Source organism: Heterocephalus glaber, unplaced genomic scaffold, assembly GCF_053883595.1.
Source record: "Heterocephalus glaber isolate CG9 unplaced genomic scaffold, H.glaber_assembly_v1.0 deba00001608, whole genome shotgun sequence".
NCBI lineage: Eukaryota > Metazoa > Chordata > Mammalia > Rodentia > Bathyergidae > Heterocephalus > Heterocephalus glaber.
Genome location: NW_028258379.1, coordinates 26,929,708 through 26,953,787, shown reverse-complemented (window position 1 = coordinate 26,953,787; position 24,080 = coordinate 26,929,708). Strand labels below are relative to the sequence as shown.

At 37.0% G+C, this 24,080-nt stretch overlaps 1 long non-coding RNA gene across 1 annotated transcript in view; it reads left to right on the top strand.

Annotated features, from left to right (window-relative positions):
- Window positions 1-24,080, top strand: part of LOC147822797 (uncharacterized) — a 58,838-nt gene that overhangs the window by 10,983 nt on the left and 23,775 nt on the right. The window contains exons 4-5 of the long non-coding RNA XR_015445086.1: window positions 21,712-21,894; window positions 22,295-22,383. This is a non-coding gene — a long non-coding RNA (uncharacterized LOC147822797). The remainder of the gene's footprint in view (window positions 1-21,711; window positions 21,895-22,294; window positions 22,384-24,080) is intronic.

Sequence of the window (24,080 nt, the reverse complement as noted above, 5' to 3'; positions counted from 1 at the left end):
AGTCTGTCATTTGTGTAGAGGAAAGCTATTGATTTTTGTGTGTTGACCTTGTAACCAGCTACTTGACTAAATTTGGTTATTAAGTCTAGAAGTCTTTTGGTGGAGTTCTTGGGGTCTTCTATATAGAGTATCATGTCATCTGCAAATAATGACAACTTGACTTCTTCATTTCCTATCTTTATTCCTTTTATTTCTTTCTCTTGTCTAATTGCTACGGCTAATGTTTCCGAGACTATATTGAACAGGAGTGGTGATAGTGGACATCCTTGTCTTCTTCCTGATTTTAGTGTGAAGGATTTCTGTTTTTGACCATTTAGTATGATATTGGCTGTTAGTTTTTCATAGATGGCTTTTATCAGATTGAATAAAGACCATCAATTCCAATTTTTTGTAGTGTTTTTATCATAAATGCATGTTGGATTTTATAAAATGCTTTTTCTGCATCTATTGAGATGATCATATGTTTTTTTGTCCTTGGCTCTATTGATATAGTGTATTACATTGATTAATTTGCATATGTTGAACCATCCCTGCATCCCTGGTATGAATCCCACTTGGTCAGGGTGTATGATCTTCTTGATGATCTTCTGCATTCTATTTGCCTTATCTTATTAAGGATTTTTGCATCTGTGTTCATTAGTGAGGTTGGCCTATAGTTTTCTTTTTTGGTTGGGTCTTTCTCTGCATTGGGGATCAAGGTGATGCTTGCTTCCAGGAATGAATTTGGGAATATTGCTTCCCTTTCAATTTTATTGAAGAGTTTAAACAGTAGTGGCAATAGTTCCTCTCTAAATATCTTGTAGAGTTCAACCATGAAGCCATCAGACCTGGAATTTTCTTAGTTGGTAAGTTTTTAATTACATTTTCAATTTCATTGATATTGGGTTGTTCAGAATTTTTAGGCCTTCTTTGTTCAACTTTGGTAATTCATATATATCTAGGAATCTTCCATTTCTTCTGTGTTTTCCATCTTATTGGCGTATAGGTTCTCAAAGTAGGTATTGATGATCCTCTGGATTTCTGCTGCCTCCATTGTAATTTCATCCTTTTCATTCCTAATTTGCATGGATTCGGACCTTTTCTTTCCTTTTTCTGATAAGGGTGGCTAAGGGTTTGTCTATGTTGTTTATTCTTTTTTTTTGGTGCTGGGGATCGAACTTGGGTCCTTGCGCTTGAGGAGCAGGCAGTGAAACCACTGAGCTAAATCCCCGGCCCTTGTTTATTCTTTTGAAGAACCAACTCTTGGCTTCATTGATTTTTTTGTCTCATTCTCTTAGTCTCCATTGCATTGATTTCTCCTCTGATCTTTATAATTTCCTCCCTTGTATGAGCTTTGGGTTTGTCCTGCTCTTTTGTTTCTAGAGGCTTGAGGTTCAGCATCAGCTTGTTTAATTGAGCTCACTCTATTTTCATAATCTGAGTATTCATTGCTGTGAATTTCCCTCATAAGACTGTTTTCATTGTGTCCCATATATTCTGATATGTTGTATTGCCATTGTCATTTAATTGTAGTAACTGTCTGATTTCTTCTTTAATTTCCTCTGTGACTCATTGGCTATTCAGAAGTGTGTTGTTCAATTTCCATGTGTTTATGAAATTCTTTCAGTTTCTTTTGCTATTGATCTCCAATTTCATCACACTATGGTCTGATAATATACAGGGGATAACTCCAATTCCTTTCCACTTACTTAAACATGTTCTATAAGTGAGTATGTGGTCAATTTTGGAGAATGACCCATGTGCAGCTGAAAAGAATGTGTATTTTGATTTTTTGGGGTGGAACATTCTCTAAACATCTGTTAAGTTCATTTGTTCAAGAGTTTGACTGAGTTCTAGTATTTTGTTGCTTGTGTAGTTGATCTAACTATTTGTGACAGTGGGGTATTGAGGTCCCCCACTACTATTGTATTAGTGCTTATTTGATTTTTCATGTCCGTTTTTATATAGTTGGGTGCACTAGTGTTTGTGCATATATGTTTATGATTGTCATATCTTCCTGTTGGATTGTTCTCTTTACAGGAATGTAGTGTCCTTCTTTGTCTCTCTTAATCAGTGTTGGTTTGAAATCTACTTGATCTGCCAAGAGGATAGATACTCCTGCTTTTTTTTGGGTTCCTGTCACATGGAGTATTGTTTTCCACCCTTTAACTTTCAGTCTATGAGTTTCTTTTTGAATTAAGTGTGTTTCTTCTATGCAGCATATTGTTCGATCTTACTTCTTGACCCATTCTGCCAGTCTTTTTCTTTTGATTGGTGAATTGATTCCATTAACATTGATGGTTATACCTGATACATATTGACTTATCCTTGTCATGACTTTTTCTTTTTGTTGGATTTTCTCCCTTTGCATTTAATTTCTTGTTGTGCCCAGTGGATTCATTCTGCTGTGCTTCCTGGGGTTGTGATTCTCATTGTCTTTTCCTAGGATATTGTCTAAAATTTTTGGAGTGCTGTTTTGGTATTAATGAAGTTCCTAAGGTGCTCTTTGCCATAAAAGTTTCTTATTTCTCCATCAATTTTGAAAGATAATTTTGCAGGGTACATCAGCCTGGGTTGGAGGCTGTTTTCCTTTAGGGCTTGATATACACCACTCCAAGCTCTTCTTGCCTTGAGGGTTTGCATTGAGAAGTCTGCTGTGATTCTGATGGGCTTCCCTTTGTGTGTGATTTGTTTTTTTTTGTAACTGCTTGTAGAATTTTGTTCTTCTGTTGGGTTTCTGGAATCTCAACTCTTATATGTCTATGTGTAGATTTTTTTGATCAAGGCTAGTTGGAGTCCTATATGCCTCACTTATCTGTATGTCAAGTTCTTTTCCCCTGCTTGGAAAGTTTTCTGCCATCGCTTCTGTGAATAGGTTTTTATATTGTCTGCACTCTCTCCTGTTTCTTCATTGACTCTGATCAGTCTTATGCTATTCTTCTTTGCATCATGTAGCAGCTGCTGGATTGATGTCTCTTGGTCTATTACTATTTTAAAGCAATTTTTCTTTTCCTGGTCACTAATTGCAATCTCATCTTTTATATCTGAAATTCTGTCCTCACATTGACTCATTCTGCTGCATAAACTTTCAATGGAGTTTTTAATCTCCTGGAAATCTGTTTGCATCTGTTTTATGGATTCCATTTGTTTCCTATGTTGGGATTCCATCATGTTCCTCAGCTCCTCTATTTTTTTAATGTGTCCTCTCTAGATTTATTAATCATTTCTTACACTATGGGCACAATCTCTGCTGATATCCGAGAAATTATTTTTCATTTCATTTTTTCCAAATTCTCTTTCTTTGCCAGTTCAGGGAGTCCAGCTGGTTGAGTATCAGATTGTTCCATCTGGTTGCCCTTTGAGGTTGTTTTAGGTGATCTGGAAGTCTGGTTTTTAGATTTGTGTATGTGTCTTCTCATTTCAACGGGGGTGGGGTGATGTGTTCTGCTGGCACCCATGTGGCTCACCTCCTTGTTGCTCTGGGTGGTGGTAAGGTGGCCCAGAAGGTTCTCCTCCTCTGCACCGGGGGCAGCTGTGCTCCTCTGCGCTTGTGGCAGTGGTACAGCAGCCTGGAAGGCTCACCTCCTCTGCACTCCTTTTATCATTATTTTAGATTCCACTCCAATTTCTATATGAAAGAGAATTTCCTATTAAACAGTATGCTGTGTCATGCTAGCAACAGCCAGAAACATCTCACATTTACTACAGCTCTCAATTATGTCATTTTCTCTCTGGCTTTCTTTAATCTCATGTTGTTTGTTCATCTTGGCCTGAGCACCAACAGGCTATGACAGATATATTTATATACACCATATAGACTAGGTGTGTGGTAAGCTATACCATGTCATTTGTGTAGTATACTCTCTGATGTTTGCACAGTGACAGAATTGCCTAAAGACACATTTCTCAGGCTTTATCCCTGTCATTAAATGTACACACGACTAGACTGTGATCCCTTTGGGGGACAACTTACTTCTCTAGCACAACAGTGTCATTCTTATGCTTGTTGGGAGGATGCAAACACGGAGCCAGGCCAGTATCTGATTTTAGATTCCATATATTTTTTCAGTGACAGAAATAAGCTGTTGTTGGATATGTATGTGTCTCTATTGGCCTGGTTACAGCCCCTCTGATTTCTTGCTTTGGAATCCTGTGTCCACTTTGTTTTATCTCAACTTATAAGAAATGACTTTTTTATATTAATGTCTACATTTTTATTTAACAGCTCTGAGCTTGGTACATAGTGACTTTCATTAGATTGTTGTTTTTTGGTTTACATAAAATGTCTTCATCTCTTTAGCTCTTCTTTCAAAGTATCCAAATTGTCTTTCTTCCTCATGAAAAGAATTTTCTGATTTAATTTTGTGGTTCCAAGCTTCAAAGCTTTGAAGCCCACAGGAAGAAGCAATGTCTGTCTCTGGGCAACAGGACCTAACACAAGATCAGGCATGGGTCCAAATAATCACTGACCTGGAGTGACCACTGAACTGACATAAGACATGTTTCTGTCCACTCTACTTCTTATACAAGTTTCTATCAAAAGTAGAACAGTGTGTATTCCCCAAACTATTGTACTTGTTAAATATTTATAATGAAGAAGCAGTATTCCATCACTTCGAAGTCACACAAAAATAACCCTGATCTCTCTGCTTTCTTTTTTTACAAATTAAAGTATATCACTTCCTTAGAGTCTTATTGCCCAGCTGGGTGATCGTACCCACCATCCCTCTTTGCGCCCTCTCTGCACCCTCTCTGTTGTCTCCTACTTTACAATGTGAGCAACACTGACATTTAGATACTGCAGTAAAGGGCTGGCTTGAGCTAAGCATAGCAAGAGGATTATTTTAGGGATCAGCTCTCTTTTGGAAGCGCATTACAGGAACCAATAACTTTAGACCAGCTTAGGTAAAATAGGTAATTGAAGGATTTGTTGGAAGAGTATTGCAGAAACTCATAGACTCCAAGGTAGACTGTGGGCAATTATTGATAAGCTTCTTCTACATGACAAAAATTTTTGTGAGCAACTGCAAGTCTCCTTGTTTCTAGCTCTCAAGAGTTTCGGAGACATTTCTATTAAAATTAATGCAAGTATTTTGCATGGAGAACTCTGACTGGCTGAACTCCTGTCATTTGCCTACACTGGATGCAATCATTCTAGGTAAGGGTAAGGCCAGGGTTGAATCACATATTCCTCCCCTTGGACTATACCTGTTATTGGAAGAGAGAGTGAGAATGTGATGTGTAGCAAGGAGAGCTAGTTACTACACTTTTGACACAGCAGTGGCTGTAATATTCCTAATTATGTATAGCAGTGTCATAATGGGTATTCCTCATGTGCACTATGTTGCTGACTTAGAGGTCTATTCTGCACAATAAGTCATTTCTGTTGAAGTTATAATTTGGTCTAGCCAGTTATTCTACATGTTATATTGTCTAAGCTTGCTTTGAGTCACTATTAAATTCCATTGTATTTTGTTAAATGGGCTTCTTTTAACCCATCAAATTCCCTTCTAAAAAACCAAAAAGAAAAAAAAAAGAATGATGAGAAAAATAAGGGTGAGAATCGGTCATCTAGCATCTCCAAATTCTAGGGGCTTGTGCTGAATGCATTCCTACTGCCATCACCTGATGGTCTGAATTGGAGAAAACTGCCTACTGTTTTTCATAAGAACATTTTTGGGCAGGGGACTCAGTTACCACTGAGTGCCTAGTACATCACGTGATTTATCTGGGAGCAGAGGCAGTGAGGTAGGAGGTTTAACAGGCAGTGATAACTCAGCCAGTAAGTCTCAAATACTACTGCAGGAGGACGAAACTTAGCCAAACTGATCTTCTAAATACCACTGAAAAGGAGAAGTAAACCATGCAGACAGGAATAAGGCTCCTGTCCAAGCATTACAGAACCCTTGTCACACTTCAGCAACTCAAAACACAGACCTACATACTTATATATCCTTTCTCGTTATTACTGGCAACCAGAAAGCTAATGGTGTAAGTGTAGCATCACACAAACTCAAGTGCTGACAGCTTATTTTTATAGGGAAACCTTGAGAAATTTAACAGAAGTAAAACAAAATGAAGGAAAAACCATAAAGAAAGTGAAGGCACATTATTTAATTCTTGATAGTGGTCCTCACTGGCTTTTACAACTCACTTTTTATTCAACTATAAGCTTTTCTGATAAAATGTGGAGTCAAAACAAAGTTAGAAAAAAACCACATCTTCTTCATCCAGTCACCAGTTGTTGGGCATTTGGGTTGTTTCCAAGTTTTAGCTATTACAAACTGTGCTTCTATAAACATGGGTGCACATATATCACTGTGATGCTTTTAATTCTTTGGGGGAAGATACCCAGCAAGGAAATAGTTGGGTCAAATGGAACCTCTAATCCTAGTTTTTTGAGGAATGTCTACACTGATTTCCACAGTGGTTGCACCAGTCTGGATTCCCACAGTGGAGAAGGGTTCTTTTTCCCCACAGCACCACCAGCACTTGTTATTGGTTGATTTCTTGATAGTAGCCATTATTTTTGGAGTGAGGTGGAATCTCAGCGTTGTTTTCATCTGTATCTCTGAAGTGACCAGTGATGTTGAACATTTTTTCATATGTTTATTTGCTATTTCTACTTCTTCATCTCAGAAATGTCTGTTCATTTCAGATCCCATTTTTGGATCTGGTCTTTAAAGTTGAGGGGTCTGATTTTTAAAGTTCTTTATATATTCTAGATGGTAGACCTTTGTCTGAGGAACAGCTGGTAAAAATTTTTTCCCACATTGTGGGTTGTCTTCATTCTGTAGGTAGTTTCTCTTGCAGTACAGAAGCTTTTTAATAAGAGATCCTAGTTGTTGATTCTTTGTGCTAATTCCCATGTGATTGAGTGTTGTTTTTTTTTTTTTATAAAATAGAGCCATAAAGAATGATGAACTACAGACATTTATAGCTAAATGGATACACAACAAGGCCATACTCTTAAGTGAAATAAATAGGACACACGTGTAAATATTGAATTGTCTTTCTGGTGTGAGAAACTTAAAGTATAAATGAACACCAAAATGTGTAATAGATAATGTGAAATGGGAAGCAAATGTTCAAAGGGGAAGGGGAAGTAGGGAGAGTGGGGGAAGGTGCAGAAGGGAAAGAAAAAATATGAGAAAAGAGGGAAAAAACAGAAACAAAACTTTTGAACATAGAGCGGGGTAGAGGGGTGGAAAAGAGGGAAGGGGAATGGGAAACAGCAAAAACTGAGATATTACTTTTTAATGTGCAGAATAATCACAATGTAAATTATCAGATTCTTATTGCCCCCCAGTCCTTTGCTGCTATCCACTGCAATTTTTATGCATTAAAAGAACATTTCATGTATATTTCACCCTAAGTGAAGTTGAATGAAGCCTATAAAATGAAAATTGCTTTGTCTTTTTAAATGACCCATTTTGAAAAGATAATATTGAATAAACATGTGTAATAAAACAATTTATCTATACACTGAAAAAAACTGAGATGTATCATGTTCAGGTCCAAATTCCCATTGATGAATGTGATCATAAGGTATACCTAAAATGTACCAATAAAGTTAATTAAAAAAACAAAGTTTTATATATACACACACACACATACATATACTGAAGCAGACACTACAATTTACAGGGTAGGGTGGAGTCAGAGGATGGGGGAAATATGGGGATCGAAGTATAAAGATGATCTCTTGGAAAGAGGGGAAAGGAGTCTTGTCTGAGAGGTTGCCTCCTTCTGATCTGCTCACCTCTTTGTGATGAGGGAAGCAATAAGGGAGCATTGCTAATATCCTAAAGCATGACCTTCTAGACTTTTCTATCAAGACTACTTTAGTAAACTCATTTAGGATTTTGTTTGCCTCCTACAAAAATAACAACACATGTTGGGGTCACACAGCTTCTCCGTGTTGTGTGAAGAACACTGAATTTGGAGTCCAAGATCCAGGTGAAGTCCTGGTTCTCTTTTGTACTGGTTATGTGAATGAAAGTTTGGGGTACTTTACATAAGTAAGGCTATCAAATACAGACGTAATAGCCTTTTGACAAGATTACTAAGAGAACTTGAGACAATAGTGCACAGGAAATTAATTTGTAAGTTGTCTACCTCTTTACAAACACAGGTAGGTGTTGTCATTATTTATGGCCTTCTGTAATCTTATAGTCTGACCTCTGATAAGAAGACACTACAGCTACAATGCAAGCTGAAACTGTCTCAGGGCCTGTTAGCTTTTCTTTCTCTGGTTTGCTTTTCTGTAGCTAAAATGTTCTAGAAGCCCTTGGGAGAGCATCCTAGAATGTGAGAATGGGCACATTCCCTAGGAAGAGTGAAGTGGGAGAGTGTTACTTCCTATACATTGGGAAAATTGTGTTTATCCCAGTGTCTTTTAACCCAGAGCTGATTTTGACCCCCTCACCCCAAGGCACATTTGGCAATGTCTATAGATATTTCTGGTTAGCCCAACAATAAAGATATTGCTAAACATTCTACAGTGCTTAAGAGATATGCTCACAACAGAGAATGATCGAGTCCAAAACATCACCAGGTTCCCAAGTGGGTATTTTCCTTTGGAAAGCTTATGGGAAGGAGAGGTTGTAACCATACCCTTATTGGATTTCCTATTTTTCCATCATATATGATATAAGACTATTTCTAGAGTGATATCCTAGACCAGGTGATGCAATTTACATGCATTTTTTCCATTTTCATGTATAGAAATTATATAGTAGCTACAAAGAAAAAAAACCACTTTAATGTTCATATGTCTCTCGCAGTATCTTTTGGAAATATTTTGTAACTCACATGTCTTTGGATAAGGGAGCTTGGAATGTAAATGTGGTCTGTTATGGTTTGAATCTGGAATGTCCCCCAAGGCTCATGTGTTGAAGGCTTGGTTCATAATGTTTAAAGGTGGGACTTTTGGGAGATGATTGCATCAGGAGGCCTCTGATTTCATCAGTAGATTAATCCATGGATGGATTCTAAATTTGCTGCCATTATTGGGAGGCCATGGAAACTTAGGAGGTAGGACCTAGTTAAAAGGGGTGGGTTATGGAGGTGTGACCTTAGGGACTATATCTTGTCCCTAGCCTTTTTTCTCTGGTTCTTCATCTTTCTGGTTCCTGGCTTCTAGGAGAAGACAACTTTCCTCTTTTACACCTTTCTCCTATAATGCTTCTGCCTTACCACAGGCCTGAAAGTGGAGAAACCAGATGACCATGGGCTGAATCCTGTTAAACTGTGAGCCAAAATAAACCCTTTCTCCTTTAAACTGATATTCTAAGGTATTTTGTCACAGTGATAGCAAGCTAAGACATGCTCTTTCTTTTTTTTGTTATTATTAAAATGTATTTGCTTGAGATATTCACAGCTTTTATATAATTCAGATAGAAATGTGATGTCTATGGTAAGAATCATAAAATCCTTTGTTTAGTAGCCTTATCTCAGCAAATATGCCATATTAAATTTTTTTTTTGGTACTGAAATCAAACTCAGGACCTTGTGCTTGGAAGGCAGGTGTGGTGCCACTGAGCTAAATTCCTAGCCCATGTCATATTAAATTTAATAGTAGCTTCAAATTTTTAAAAATTTGAATTAAAACTTTATAAAGTATTTTTGAATTTGCTTTTGCATAACCTGTCTTCAGATTTCCAAATTATTATTAATATTTTATAACATTTGCTTTGCCAATTTGTCTGTCTCTTTCTTGTTTGCTTATTTTCTTGAACTATACACACACAATTTTTCTTCCTAAACCACTGGATAAAAAATTAAATATGTGGTGCCCCATATATTTCCAAATGTATTACCTAAAAATAAATCTGACTTCTGTATCCCTTTGAAATTATGCTTTTGAGAACTTCTTCTTTTCTAGTATAACTCAATATTCTGGGCATCCTATGCTTCCCCAGGCTCAGCCTTGGAATCAGCCTTTAATGGAGAACCATATACAGAAACCACAGTCCCAGAGAAGACTGTGTTCGTTGCATTGGTGTGCCATTGATTCTCAGTTCTAGCAATAGATACAATGGTAAACACACACCCATAACACTTATATCCATATTTTGTTTTAATATTTGTCTATCTTGAACCATGTGTAGTTCACGTCAGTATCTTCCATCTGAATTGAATCACAAAGTTCCCAAAAATTCATTCTATTTTTCTTCCTGTCATAGCTGTACTTTCTCTGACAGTGAAAACTTGGCTCCATTATTCTCAGTATATTGACTTGTTTGCTCGCCCCTGTACGTACCCTCCCAGCTGTGTGTATCTTCAAGATGTCCTGGGCACTACCTTGGCAGGCTGCTTCCTCACTTGGCCACTTCATAAGTCCTTGGAATAAATATTTGAGAAGCAACAAGGCCTTACTTTTAAGGGAGGTGAGATATTTTCCTTCACTTTAGAGAAGTGAGAATAAGACCATGTTCAGAGTGTGGAGATTATAGCCACAGCCAGGGAGTAGGTGCCACCATGCTAGCAAGCTTTGGATCTAAGAAATCCCCTTTCCAAAACAGACTACAAAGACAAAATAATTACATATAATATTTGATCTTATATTTGATTCTGGTTTAAAAATTCTATAAAAAGATACTATTAGTACAGCTGATAAAATTTGAATATAAACTATGTACAGTATTAGATAATAGCACTGTAACAATGGTAAATATTCTTTATTATACAGTGGTTGTATAAGAGAATATCCCTGTTGTTGGAAAATACATTCTGAAGTACTTAAGGGTAAATGGGTGTGATAGATAGAGCTTATTCTGAAAGAGTTCAATAAAGCAGTGAAAATATCTCCATAAAATGTGAATTTGAATCCCTAGTTTATACTAAGCAGCCAAGGGAACTTGGGGAAATCAGTCAACCTTTCTGTTTTTCCTGATTTATAAAATAGTTCCTTATTCTTATGGTTATCTTAGTGGTTAATAAAAATTAGATGCAATTTATTTCATAGTTCTAGACACTGAGTTGATTCTCAATGAATATTTGTCAAGTACATGAATGTGTGACTGCTATAGATCTTTATTCTATGATTAGTTGTAATGAACATGTTCATTTTGGTGGGCTCTTATTAACAATGCTGGAATACATCTCTGCAACTACAAAATGTGCACACTCACAATCAGTTTGTTGAACGGTGTTCTCATCCCTCATGTTCATCCCTCATGAAGGCCAGTGAGGCTGCTGAAGGGACACACAAGCAAGAGATTTCATCATAGCTGGAAAAGAAGATTCATTCAACCAAGGGGCAAGGAGCTCAGCGCACAAAATGATAAACAACCATCACAATTTTCAAAGCAAATTTTAGGGAAGATTTGGAAGATATAATTACTCTCACTGACATGCAAAGGAAGAACATCCTACAGGGAATAAATAACTCACTCAAGGTTGGTCACATGCTTCCCGAATAGCAGAATGAGGTTCAAATTTTGCTCAGAGTGATTTCACTTCCCAGGCTAGCAGTGGCTGTGCTGTTCTTGAACTGATTAATAGTATTATTTATAGTTTTAACCTTTCTTACCTATTATGGGTTGGGAATATTGTCACTTTACTACCTGCTGAGCTAAGTGCCTCTTTTATGCTTAGAGCAGAGTCCCTCATTCTATGGTCCTGTGGTTTCAGGGTATCCATTTTTTTTCAGTACCATAGAATTGTATTGATTATCTTCTATATGCTAATTAAATATTACTGAGATTACATAGATATGAAGACAGAATTCATCCATTTTTAATGATATACAGTAGCTTTATGACTTTGTAGATTGAAATGATGCCTGGGTTACAGACTACATGGGATGATGAAGGAAAAATTCAACATGCATATTTCTTCCTCCCATCTGTGAGCATTATTCATTCTCTCTCTCTCTCTCTCTCTCTCTCTCTCTCTCTCTCTCCTCCTATCCCCCTCTCTCTTTTTTCCTGTATTTCTCTTTATACCAGAGATTGAACCCAGGGCATTTGCACTGAGCTAAATCTCCGCCCTTTTTGTTTTTCAATATTGCTATTTTTTATTAGTATATGTTTGTAGTACATAGTGTTTACATTCCTTGTAGGGAGTTGGCATATGTGCATAACACATCTCAATTTTTTTTTCATCCCCTTTCCTTCCTCTCCCTCCATCTCTTGACCCCCTTCCTAACTGAGAAACATCTATCTTTCTACTTTCTATTATCTGTTCTTTATTTTGCTCTTTATTTATATTTTAGATTGCTCATATAAGAGAATCTGTGTGACAGAATCTATGTGATATTTAACTTGTGTGTCTGATTTAATTCACTTAATATTATGGTCTCAAGGTGCATCCATTTTTCTGCAAATGACTCAAGTTTTTCCTTATTTATGGCAGAGTAATCTTCCATTATGTGTAAACACCACATTGTCTGTATCCATTTATCTCTTGATGGAGATAAATGGCAACATGAAAAATGCCTATCCATAAACAGAAGATTGAATCTAGACCGTTATCTCTCACCATATAGTAAAATAAAATAAAAAAGGATCAAATAATTAAATGTTAAAACAGAAATACTTAACCTGATGGAAGAAAAGCATAGGTAAAACTCCTGAAGTTAAAAGATTAAGAAAAGACTTTCTGAAAAGAAACCCAGTTGCACAGAAAATAGTACCAAGAATTAACAAATGAAATCATTTCAAATTTAAAAAAAAATCTGCACAGCAAAATAACAAAACTAAGAGTGAAAAGAAAACCTACAGAATGCAAAAAATTTTTCACCAGCTGTTCCTCAGATAGAGGACTAATATCTAGAATATAAAAAGAACTCCAATACATTAGATGAGAAAAGACTCAATTGAAAAACAGGCAAGCAAAATGAATAGACACTTCTCTGAAGTACAAATGGCCAATAAATACGTGAAGAAATGCTCAACATCAATGGAAGGCACATTTAACAGAATCTTGCTAAGCTGCCCAGGCAGGACTCCTGCCTCCCCCTCCCATTGCTGGGATTGCAGGTGTGTACCACCACATCCAGCTGTGTTTTTCTTTTTTGTCTTTGGCTGGAACAGCCCTGAGGTCCTGGCCACTTCCCTACCATTCCCATAGAACTGTTGGACAACTTCAGATAGGACATTCACGAGGTGCCAGTTGGTAATGAGGTGATAAATATAAATGTTAGTTGTGATGGGAACATGATCTAATTAGACTATTTCCCCCTTGATATTGCAGTTAGATTTGGCTTTTGGTTGTCTCCTGGAAATGTCTCTACCTCTCACTGCATCACTGCCTTTGACTTCTTTCTGCGACAATAGGGAAAATTTTAGTTTCTTATATCATCTAACATGCAGTGTCAGGTGATGACCTACCTTCACTTTCAGTTGGTTTAGATATGAAAATCTCCATGTTATCCAAATTATTTTTGTATTTATTCTTTTGTGCATTTAGTTTCTATTTATTGAGACTTTAGAAAATACCCTGTTATAAAGCTAGAAGGTCTGAGTAACACTTCTCATTCAATAATAATTAAGATTGGTGGCTCTTAACTGGGGGACATTTTTGTCCCCTCCACCAGAGGGACATCTAGAAATGTCTAGAGACATTTGTCGTGACTGAGGGAGTGCTCCAGACATTGAGTAAGTGGAGGCCAGGGATGCTGCTAAAATTCCTACAATGTATAGAATACCTCCTTCCTACCACCCGCACCCCCCCATGGCCACTGCCTACAACAAAGAATTATCTGGCCTAGAATGTCAATCACGTTGAAGATGAGAAATACTGATATGGATTCTTATAACTCAGACTTGGACAGAGTCCCATATTTTAATCTCAACAACATTTAAATCTCCTTAGATACTGATATAGAATATACATAGAATCTGAATAGATATAGAGTTTGAAATTCTCCCCACCTGAGAGTGATGAAGCTCAGATTATTTTAGTTTCTCCTCACAACACCTCTGAGAGAGAGAGAGGACATTCCTGTTTTACTGGTGAGGCATCTCTAGCTCAAAGAGGTTAAGTAACAGTCAGAAAAAAAGTGTTCCCTCTTCCTCTTTCATGAAGGATAGCAAACAGGTTATTGAGTTTTTACTGAAAGGCTTACTCTGGGCAGTAGGGTGTCAGTGCTAGCATTTTTGGAGGAAATCCAAGTCCTCCCTCTATAGAGTTGTCAAATCATGACTTGGCCTTAAAGGTGGGCCAAAAGTTCCCCTATAGTTTTTCAATGATGTGAGAACAACAGTTAAGGAGTTATTGATCTCTAGGGTGCATGCTGGGACAAAGATGTAAGCATTGGCCAACAACAAGACAACTGTGGTCACTGGTATGTTGCCTCACTTCCATGAGGCTTTATACAAATCAGGCTGCTTTTAAATCTCTCCTCCATGTAACTTTGTCCTTAGTGGGCTGTAAGCTCTCCTCTCTTCCTGGTCTCCTGGGCACATAGATAACTCGTTTGCTCTTTGCTTTTGTGCTCATTTCTATATTGCTTTGTAAGGGTTTTTGCAGTTTCATTTATGCTTAGTTTGTATTTACAAACAGATTGTAAGCTTCTTTGTGAGATGATAATAAATGCTGTCAACCAACAAATTTGCCATTGCAAAAAAGGCTCATCCTCTGGACACTGCATTCTTTCACTTGCTGTATTTCAGAATCATTTATTAGGTATTTTGTACATACCATGTATTGTGCAAAGATAGAAACAAGCATGTAAACACTGGAAAACAAAAGATACTGAAATATTTTATGACGATTACATAGAATAATAAAGGGAAGTCATGTGGCATGTGGATGGCATCCAGAAATATGTGCTCAATGAGTAGTAGAGATTATTGTTAGTATTCTTCCTAATGTGCAGAGGAGTGCTATGAAAGTAGTAGGGGTTTACATAAATTCATTGTATGACTCAAGGGGGTCTGTGCTGGGACCCAAGATATGTAGCAAGATGCTGACAAATATATTTATAGTGCTTTGTGAACAGTTAGGGGGAGCAAACATTTTCATAGATGTTTCATCTACCAGCTGAGTTGGTTCTGGGAATATTTGACAGGCAAAAACATTTCTCCAAGTGAAAGAAATTACTGGGTCTGCATGCTGAGGAGGAATCGGACTCAAACATACTTCCCAGCACTCATTTTGAATGGCATTTGATTTTGTTGAAAATCTGTCAGTTGCTCATTACCAAGTCCAGATGCCACTGTTGGATACAGGAGAGCAAGATGTGCAGCATACCTTATGAGAGAAAACACTTGTAAAAAGAATAGCTCTAGGTACACATATGGGGGATCAGGGAAACCCAGAAAGCAAGTCTGAAATATTAGACCCCCTAGTAAAAGAAATAAATTATTAAATTAGAAGAAAAATGCTTTTAGGTGTACATCCATTAGATGTGTTTATTCTGAGCTTATCCTGAATGCAGAGGATTGAAGGAGGTTGAAGCACGAGCTTCTCCCTCTTCCTGACAGAAGGTTCCTGGTCATAGCATCACTGCATGCTGAACAATGCGGGTCTCATCTTTGCAAGAAGAACATTAATTTTCAAGATGGTTCATTGTCATCAAAGGTCTGCATGCCCTGTAAAATGGAGATAACAAGCCATAGTCTAACTACTGAATGGATGCTCAAGTCAAAATGATACACTCTGTGAAAATCCTATGAATCCTAGAGTCTGTATTATTGGATTTGAACTATTTCCACACTTTTTAGACTTATGTTTCTAGTCTTGTTTCATCCTGGCATGTCAAATATGCCTCAGATAAAGGTCTTCCATCCTAAACATTGCTTTCATTCAGTTTTTATCCCCATCTATTGAAGGATTCTATACACTTTTCCTTGCCAAAGATTGAATTATTTTCTCTCCCACCCAGAGAATTCATCAGTGGTTCTTATTTGTTCTGTGGCACCTGACACTTAAATAGTTTTCATCCATGCTCCTAGGGCAGAGAAGGTGAGCCAGTCCCAGCACCCAGAAGGAGGCTCCCCTGTCACCATTCCACTATCCTAGGGCACAGAAAGTGAGCTGCACAGGCGCCAGAAACACACACTCCCAAAATGGAAATGAGAAGACACATAAACAAGCCTCAAAAACAGACTTCCAGATCACCTAGACCAATCCCAAAGGGAAACGAGATCGAACAATGTGATACTCAACCATCTGGACTCTCTGAACTGGCAACAAAAGAGGATCTGGAAAAAATGAAATCAGAAATAATTACTCAGATAACAGCAGAGATTGTGCTCATAGTGCAGGACATGATTAATAAATCTAGAGAGGACACAGACAAAAAAAATAGAGGAGCTGAGGAACATGATAGAATCCCAACATAGGAAAAAAATGGAATCCATAAAGCGGATGCAAACAGATTTCCAGGAGATTAAAAACTCCATCGAAAGTCTGCACAGCAGAATGAACCAATGTGAGGATAGAATTTCAGATATAGAAGAAAAGATTGCAATTAGTGACCAGGAAAAGAAAAATTGCTTTAAAATTGTGAGGGAACACAAGAAATCAATCCAGCAACTGCTAGGCAATGCAAAGAAGAATAACATAAGACTGATTGGAGTCAATGAAGAAAGAGGAGAGTGTAGATGACATAAAAAAAACTATTCACAGAAGTGATGGCAGCAAACTTCCCAAGCAGGGGAAAAGAACTTGACATACAGATAAGTGAGGCATATAGGACTCCAGCTAGCCTTGATAAAAAAAAAATCTACACATAGGTAGTTCTTGCCTACCCTAAATTCATAAACATTTTCCCTTATAATTTCTTCTTAAAGTTTTATACTTTTTGGCTTTCATATTTAGGTTCACAGATCCCTTCTAGTTATTTTTATGTATGGAAATAAAGGGTTGAGATTAACTTTTTACATATGGATACCAAGTATTCTAGTGCCGTTTGCTGAAAACACTGTCTTTTCCTTTGCTCTTGAATTGAGTTTATATTCTATAAAATGTTAATGTTAAATAATCTTTCAAAACTCAGTGGACCATATATGTGTGGGTCTATTTCTAGATTCTCTGTTTTATTCCAATGATCTATATGTCTTTCCTTATACCAACACTGCCTTGATTACTGTAGCTTTAGAAGAAGTCCTAAAATTAGGTACTAAACGTCTTCCAACATTGTTTTTTGTTTTTTTTTTAACTTTTCTAGGTCCTTTGTACTCCTACATAACTTTTAAATTTCAATATCCAATTCTTCATTTATAGCAAGTATACACAGACCTGAATTTTGATATATCCCTTGTGTTTTCTAATCCTGCTAAATTCAAATACAAGTTCTAGGGGCTCCTAGAGATTTCTTAGTATTTTCTCTGTACATGATCATTTCATCTACATGTAAAGATTTTGCTTCTACCTTGCCAATCCTATCCTAATTGTGCCATTTTATTGCCAGACTATTTTGGTTTGGGCCTAGGTTTCAAAGTTTAATGGACAGATGAAGAGTAAGCATATCTTACTTGTTCCCCACCTTAAGGAGAAAGCATTATATCTTTTCCATTCATATAAGGTGTTCTCGCTGGAAGTATGGATTATATGTCTTTAATCTGTTGAGAAGGTTCTGTTCTACTTCTAGTCTTCCGATAGCTTTTACCATGAACAGCTGTGGAATTTATTCCAATACTTTTTCTCCAACTAGTGACAGGGTCATATGGCTTTTTCCTTTCCTTTATTAAGATGATGACTTTTGGGGGTGGATCTTCCAATGCTGAACCAACACTGCCATCCCTATAACAAAACCACTTTTTACATACTGCCAGATCTGACTTCTAAGAGTTTGTTTTGTTAAACAAATTTCTATCTATGTTCATACTTTTTTCTTCTGTTATCTTTATCCAATTTTAGGATTAGCACAATGTTGATTTCCTAAAATGAGGGGAGAAGTGTTCCTTCTTTTTTCTGCTTTAAATGTTTGATATAATTTATCAGTTAAAATGTATATGAGCCTGTTTTTGTCGTATATGTAGGTTTTCAAGATAGGAATATATTTTCTTTAATATGTGCTATTCAAATTTTATATTTCCTCCAGAGTTAGTTTCATTAATTTGTCTTCCAAGGTACTTCTTAGAAGTTGTCAAATTTATTTCAAAACAGATTTTTGAAATATGCTTTCTATAACCTTTTAAATTCTGTAAAATCTGTGGTAATGTCTCCTAGGTCTTGCTATTTTAATTTTACAAATGTATAATTGATATTGTGTAATAGGAAGTAAAGGTGTAAAGGAGCAGGGGAAGTGGGAGGGGTAGGGGAAAAGAAGGCAAAAGAAGAAAAATGAGAAAAGGAAAAAAAATGGAAACAAAATCTTTGCAAATAGGGAAGGGTGGAGGGGGTGAAGGGAGGGCAGGGGAAGGGGAAAAAAATAAGAACCAAGAAACTCATGTAATGGTACAAGATCTCAATGATGTATGCAAATGTATTTTATACCTAAAATGTACCAATAAACTTAACGGGGGAAAAAATAGTTCTCATCCACTATTTGTTGAGTAAATGAATGGAAGCATCCAATTTCTCAGTATTTTTAATTCTGCCTAAACATTGTACCTGACTCCAAGCTCTTCTGCATATTTTCATTTGCGTCATTCATTGAGGACATCATACTGCCCAGCTTTGATTATTGCAACTATCTCCTAACTGGTCTTTTTTCTTTTTTGGTACCAGGGATTGAATTCAGGTCCCTCCACTTGCAAGGCAGGCAGGGGAACCGCTGAAGTAAATCCCTGGCCCCAGCCTAACTGGTCTTTTATTGTTAATATCTCCTCACCTCTGCTTGTTTTTTCCCTTCTTACTAATCATTCACCTAAAATATATCCATGTCGTTTTTTTGTTCCAAGATTCCATTGGCCACTCACTGCCTGCAGGATGATACTAGGATTCTCACTGTGCATTATCCCTACCGACTTGGGCTCAAATTCCTTTTCTCTAGTTCTTCCTTCCCATCTCAGGAATCCCTGTTACCTAGCTCTGTCTTCTTTTTTTCTCACCAGCAGTTCCATTTCAAGTTATTTTACACCTTTTGACTTCTGTAAATATCTTTCTTGATTTAACATTGTCCTCTTTATCTACATTTAGCAAATTTCTACCACCCTTTAAGACCTGGATGGGATGCTAGATCTAATCTGAATCAGTTAGCAGACCTTTATTTAAAATATTAAAATCCTTTATTAAAATCCTTTATTTTAGTTTGCATATTAATCATGTTTGCCAATAACATAATTTTGTTAAAATTTCTTTGAAAGAATTTATTTTTTCATGCTACATTAAATCTTCATATGGTTCCTTTATTTACAAAACTGATTTTATACAAATTATCTAATAACCTCCCTGTGGCTCAGTTTTCTCATCTGTAAAATGAATATAATAGTAGTAAATATATCCTAAATGAATTAACACATATACTTTGCTTAGGACAGCACTTCATAAGCACTGTTATAACAAATTTAATTATTTTTGTTATTTAGTCCTCCAACAACTCAATAAGGCAAGTATTATTATGTTTACTGTACAAATGTATATACTGAAGGCAAGAGAAATTCAAGGACTTGATCAAAGATGCATTACTGATAAGTAGAAAAGCCAAAGTTTGAAGCTGAGTTCACAAGACTGGAAACCTGAGATCACAACACCATATACGGCTGCCTCTGTGCAGTTAGTGATTCGAGGTTGGAGGAGAGCTATTTGGTTGAATATCTGGTTCTTTTATTGGAATAGATTTTTAGGGAGCACTTATTTGTGTAACATCTGTATCTGGCACAGTACCCAATGTGCAGAAAATATACAATGAGTAAATGTGTAAACAAACATGATCAATGTGTAATTTAGCATTGGAATTGGCCACCACAGGTTGGAAGCCTATTCCCAGCATAGTGCAGTGAAGTTTGTTCAGCTCCTTTATGTTCATCTGTATCATTCAGTTTTAAATTACTATCATGAAATACCTGAGGCTAATGTTATAAAGAAAGGAGGTTTGTCTAGCTCACAGTTCTGGAGGTTTTAAAGCATGATGCCAGTTTTTGCTCAGCTCTAGTGAGAGACTCGTGGTAAATGTGATCACAATGGTCTAAGTTCATCCAAGATGGGGAGATCACATGGTGAGACAGGAAGCCAAAGTATGGCTGGGCTGCCATGCGAATTGTGTGAATCCCTTCTGAGGGCCCTGAGAACTAACGACCTCCCACTAGACCCCACAATTAATTAAAAGTCCTGTCACACTGAAGACCAGGCTTCCAACATATGATTGCTTGGGGAACACACTCAGACCACATCTGGATCATATATGAAGTAAGGTTTGGATCACAAAGGAGTTGCACAAGCAGATGAAAGTAGGAATGAGCCTCTTCCATTATTTCCTGGTTGATGATTCACACACAGGTAATGAGACATTATATATGTCATCTTTGTTACTTTAAGTTCATAACTCTAGAGTGCAAGAAATGTCACATTCTTTTATTTCTCTGAATCAATTTTATCTCACTCTCGGCCTCTTATTACCTGGAAGGTGATAAAATCAATCTCAGTCATTACTGGGATTCCCTTTCCTTCTCTGTGGGATCTAAAGTAATCACAGCTTTAGAAGGTGTTGAGAAAAAGGGGAAGCCTGGATCTTTTGGGTTTTTTTGCTCCTTTTATTTTTGGTTACTGTGCTAAGAGTGAAATCTAGTCAGAGATTCCCTGCTTAGTGGCTAACTCTGTTACCTACATACTTACATGAGGAAATGGCTGCTTTCTCCCTTTGGGGACAGCTTTTGCAAGCATTCCAATAACATCAAATAATGTCATGAACATCCTCATCCTTATCTTTACTGTTAGATGTCCTACCATTGACCTGGTCCATTGAAAGCTTCCTTTCCTGTCAAAGCCCAACATTTTTCCATTCCCACCTAGCTGGTCCAGAACCACTCAGCACACTCCCCTCTGATGGGTTTCTGAAACCAATTGTGGACTCTTATTTGTTTTAATGTGGTAGCAAAAAGAGATGCTGGTACTGGTTAGTATTTTACTTTATAAAAGGTCTATTTATACAGGTGCCTGCATTATACGAGGGCAGTCAGCACCCAGTAGCAAAGGTCAGATAGAAAATGGGGACCATAAAAGATCTTACAGCATCTTCCTGTATCTTCCTGATTATCCAAGTCTTAACTTCCTTCTCCATTTCTCATTCTCACAAGATTCTCTTATCTACTTTGCAGACCTAAGGTGCGAGCTTTCTTAGATTTTTTTTTCTTCGTCATGCCAGGCCTGAATTCTATTTCCCCTTCTTCAAAGGGCTTATTGAAAAGAATAAATCATTTTTGGTCTGCATGTTACCTCTGAGCTTTCTTTTGAAATCCCACATGTAATTTTTCAGACTTCACTTGAGCAAAGGGAGCCTCTGGTGTTTCTTATTTGGCAGCCTCCTTGCAGTTACTTCTGTATTGGAATACAACAAATAATTTAATTTTATCTCTCTCTGTACATTGCTTTTACGTTTTCTTGCCAAAGGCCCATGTTGCTTTAGGTGAATTCTGTAGGGCTTAGCAGACCTATTCATTTTCTTTTCATTGACCTCAGATAGTAGGAGGTATAAGCACACTTGTTAATATTTGGTACTTAAATAATGAGGCTATGGCTGCACTTATTTATCTTGATTCTTCTAATTGTATCCTTTATAAAGATGATGGATGGTATTAATGAGGGGCTTTTGCTACAAACAAGGTTTCATATTAGAATTTTTGTTTTATAGCATTTATGCCTGTTAAGCATCTAATATAAAATTATTTTCTTCAGAAAAGCCTCAAAGAAAAATGTACTTTAAAAAGAGAAGTCTTGGAGAAGATGGAGAAAGAGCCACCCGACACAGTGTAACCTTCTCACACATTCAGTTCTATTTCCAAATTCTCGTCGACTCCAGTCTCAGCTTGCCATCAAACATGAAATCCTTATTAAGGACCAAGGTCCCCAGGTTCCCAGGTATAGTTGTTTTGGTGCTTAGAGAATGCTGATCACACCAATAATGACATCACACCTAATAAATCTGGCCATGGGAGGGCAGAACCTCTGAGTAGAGGCTGTATAATCACAGAGTGTGGGACATGATCTCCTGCATCCTCTGTGTCATTTACAGCTTCCCACCTAGTACGAGCCACCCATGAGCATCTTTGTATGTAATAGGTCACAACCACTTGGTTAAGATTCTCAACCATCTCTCATAGGAGATCACATTTGTTGAACATGTATGAAGTACCAGACATTATGATAGCCACTGACTCTTTTAATTGAGTTAATATTGTTTAGTGCTTACACTAGTGCCTGACATATAAGCACTCCGATAATAGATTTGTTACTGTTGTTTTTGTTATTTTTATGACAGTATTGAAATATCTGGTTTACCGTCTTTCTTTGCCTGATGAGAAACCTGCTATCCATGAAAGTTAAAACCTTGCTACACTGAAAACAAAGGTAAGAACATGACAGAGGGACACATATGCCAATCTGAAACAATTCATAATTACCAAAGCTAGGTTGACCAAGAAGGTTAGTAGTATAGTACTGAATTTAATCCAAAGTGTAAAATTAATATACATGAGTCATATTGTTCTAAAGAAATGATTGACTAAGTAAGTAAATGGGAGGGAAGAGATGAATTGGTGCAAAAGAATTACAAATGATTTGTAAGACGCTCTCTCCCATAGGAAGTGGAGCTGAATCTTTCTGTATTAGTCAGTTTTCCATTGCTACAATGAAGTACCTGAGGTGAATAATTTAATACAAATAAATAATTTATGTAGCTCATAGTTTTGGAGGTTCAAGCCCATGATAGGGTGGATGCACTGGTTTTGGACTTTGGGGAGGATACCAGGTGGTAATAGTAGGAGCATATGTTGGAGTCAGCAGTCATCTCAAGCTAAAAGCAGAAGAAGGGTGAGGTCCTACATTTCCTCTTGAGGGCAGACTCTCAAGGACTTAGGACCTGCCTCAAGTTCTTCCCACCTTTCAGTGTTATCATGCTGGGCACCAAGTCTTTACATATGTACCTTTATGGGAAATTAGCCATTTTCAAACCACAGGACATCCTTTCCTCCACCTAGTAATGTGGAATGTATTTAATGAGTAGCTGGCAGAGTAGAGTATGGAAAATAGGGGGAAAAATTAACAGTAGAAAAACCTGGTAAACACACTATTTTGGCCAGGGAATTAGGGTTTTATCATTATTACCAGAAAGTCTCATTGTCAGCATATACCACTGGGATGATATAATGAGAATAGCATTTGACTCTGTGCCGTTGTGCCTCAAAAACCCATACTTTTAATATAACTATGAGAAAAATATACAAGCTCAGATTTAGAAGCATTCTGCAAAATACCTGACCAGTACTTCTCTAAGTTGTTAAAGTCATCAAAACCAAGGAAAATGGCAGACAGAGGCTATTTAGAGGAGTTAAAGTACTCTGTAAGATATTGCAATGGTAGCTGCATGTCATCCTACATTGGTCCAAACCCATAGAAGGTAAAATATCAAGAATGACTTCTCATGTAAACTATGGGGTTTGGGTGACAATGATGTGTTAAAGTAGGTTCACCTGTGGTAACAAATGTACCACTCTGGTGGCAATATGGATAATAGGCTGACTTTGGGAAAGAAATTGTTCGTAGAGTATATGGGAACTCTGGACTATCTTTGCAAACTTTCTTAATCCTAATACTCTTCTAAAAAAGTTTAATAAAAGCATTCTGCAGATTACCAGAATTCAAATCGGTGTTTGTATCTATAGCCTTAATATTTTCTACAGTTTATAAACTTCTTTTATAAAAATTTAATTTTTAAAAATATATTTAGGTGCTCAATTATACTTTTTAAAAAGGCAAAAGCATGGCTGTCATACAAGTGTAAAATGAATGTATCAAAAATGTTATTCAATTTATTTAATGAATGAGGGAACCTAGTTGTGAATCTAGACATATATAACCATCTGAATACAAAGTTAGGCTGTTTGCAGGGCTAGAGACAACACTAACATCTCATAGTGCAATAAATAGAACCATTAGGGCTTCTTTTAACTGGCCAGATATCATTTGCGTTTTTATTTGCAAAAATCTACAAATTAATCTCCGCCCCTACAGAGATGTAAAATAACCCAGTCAATAGAAAGTCAAGT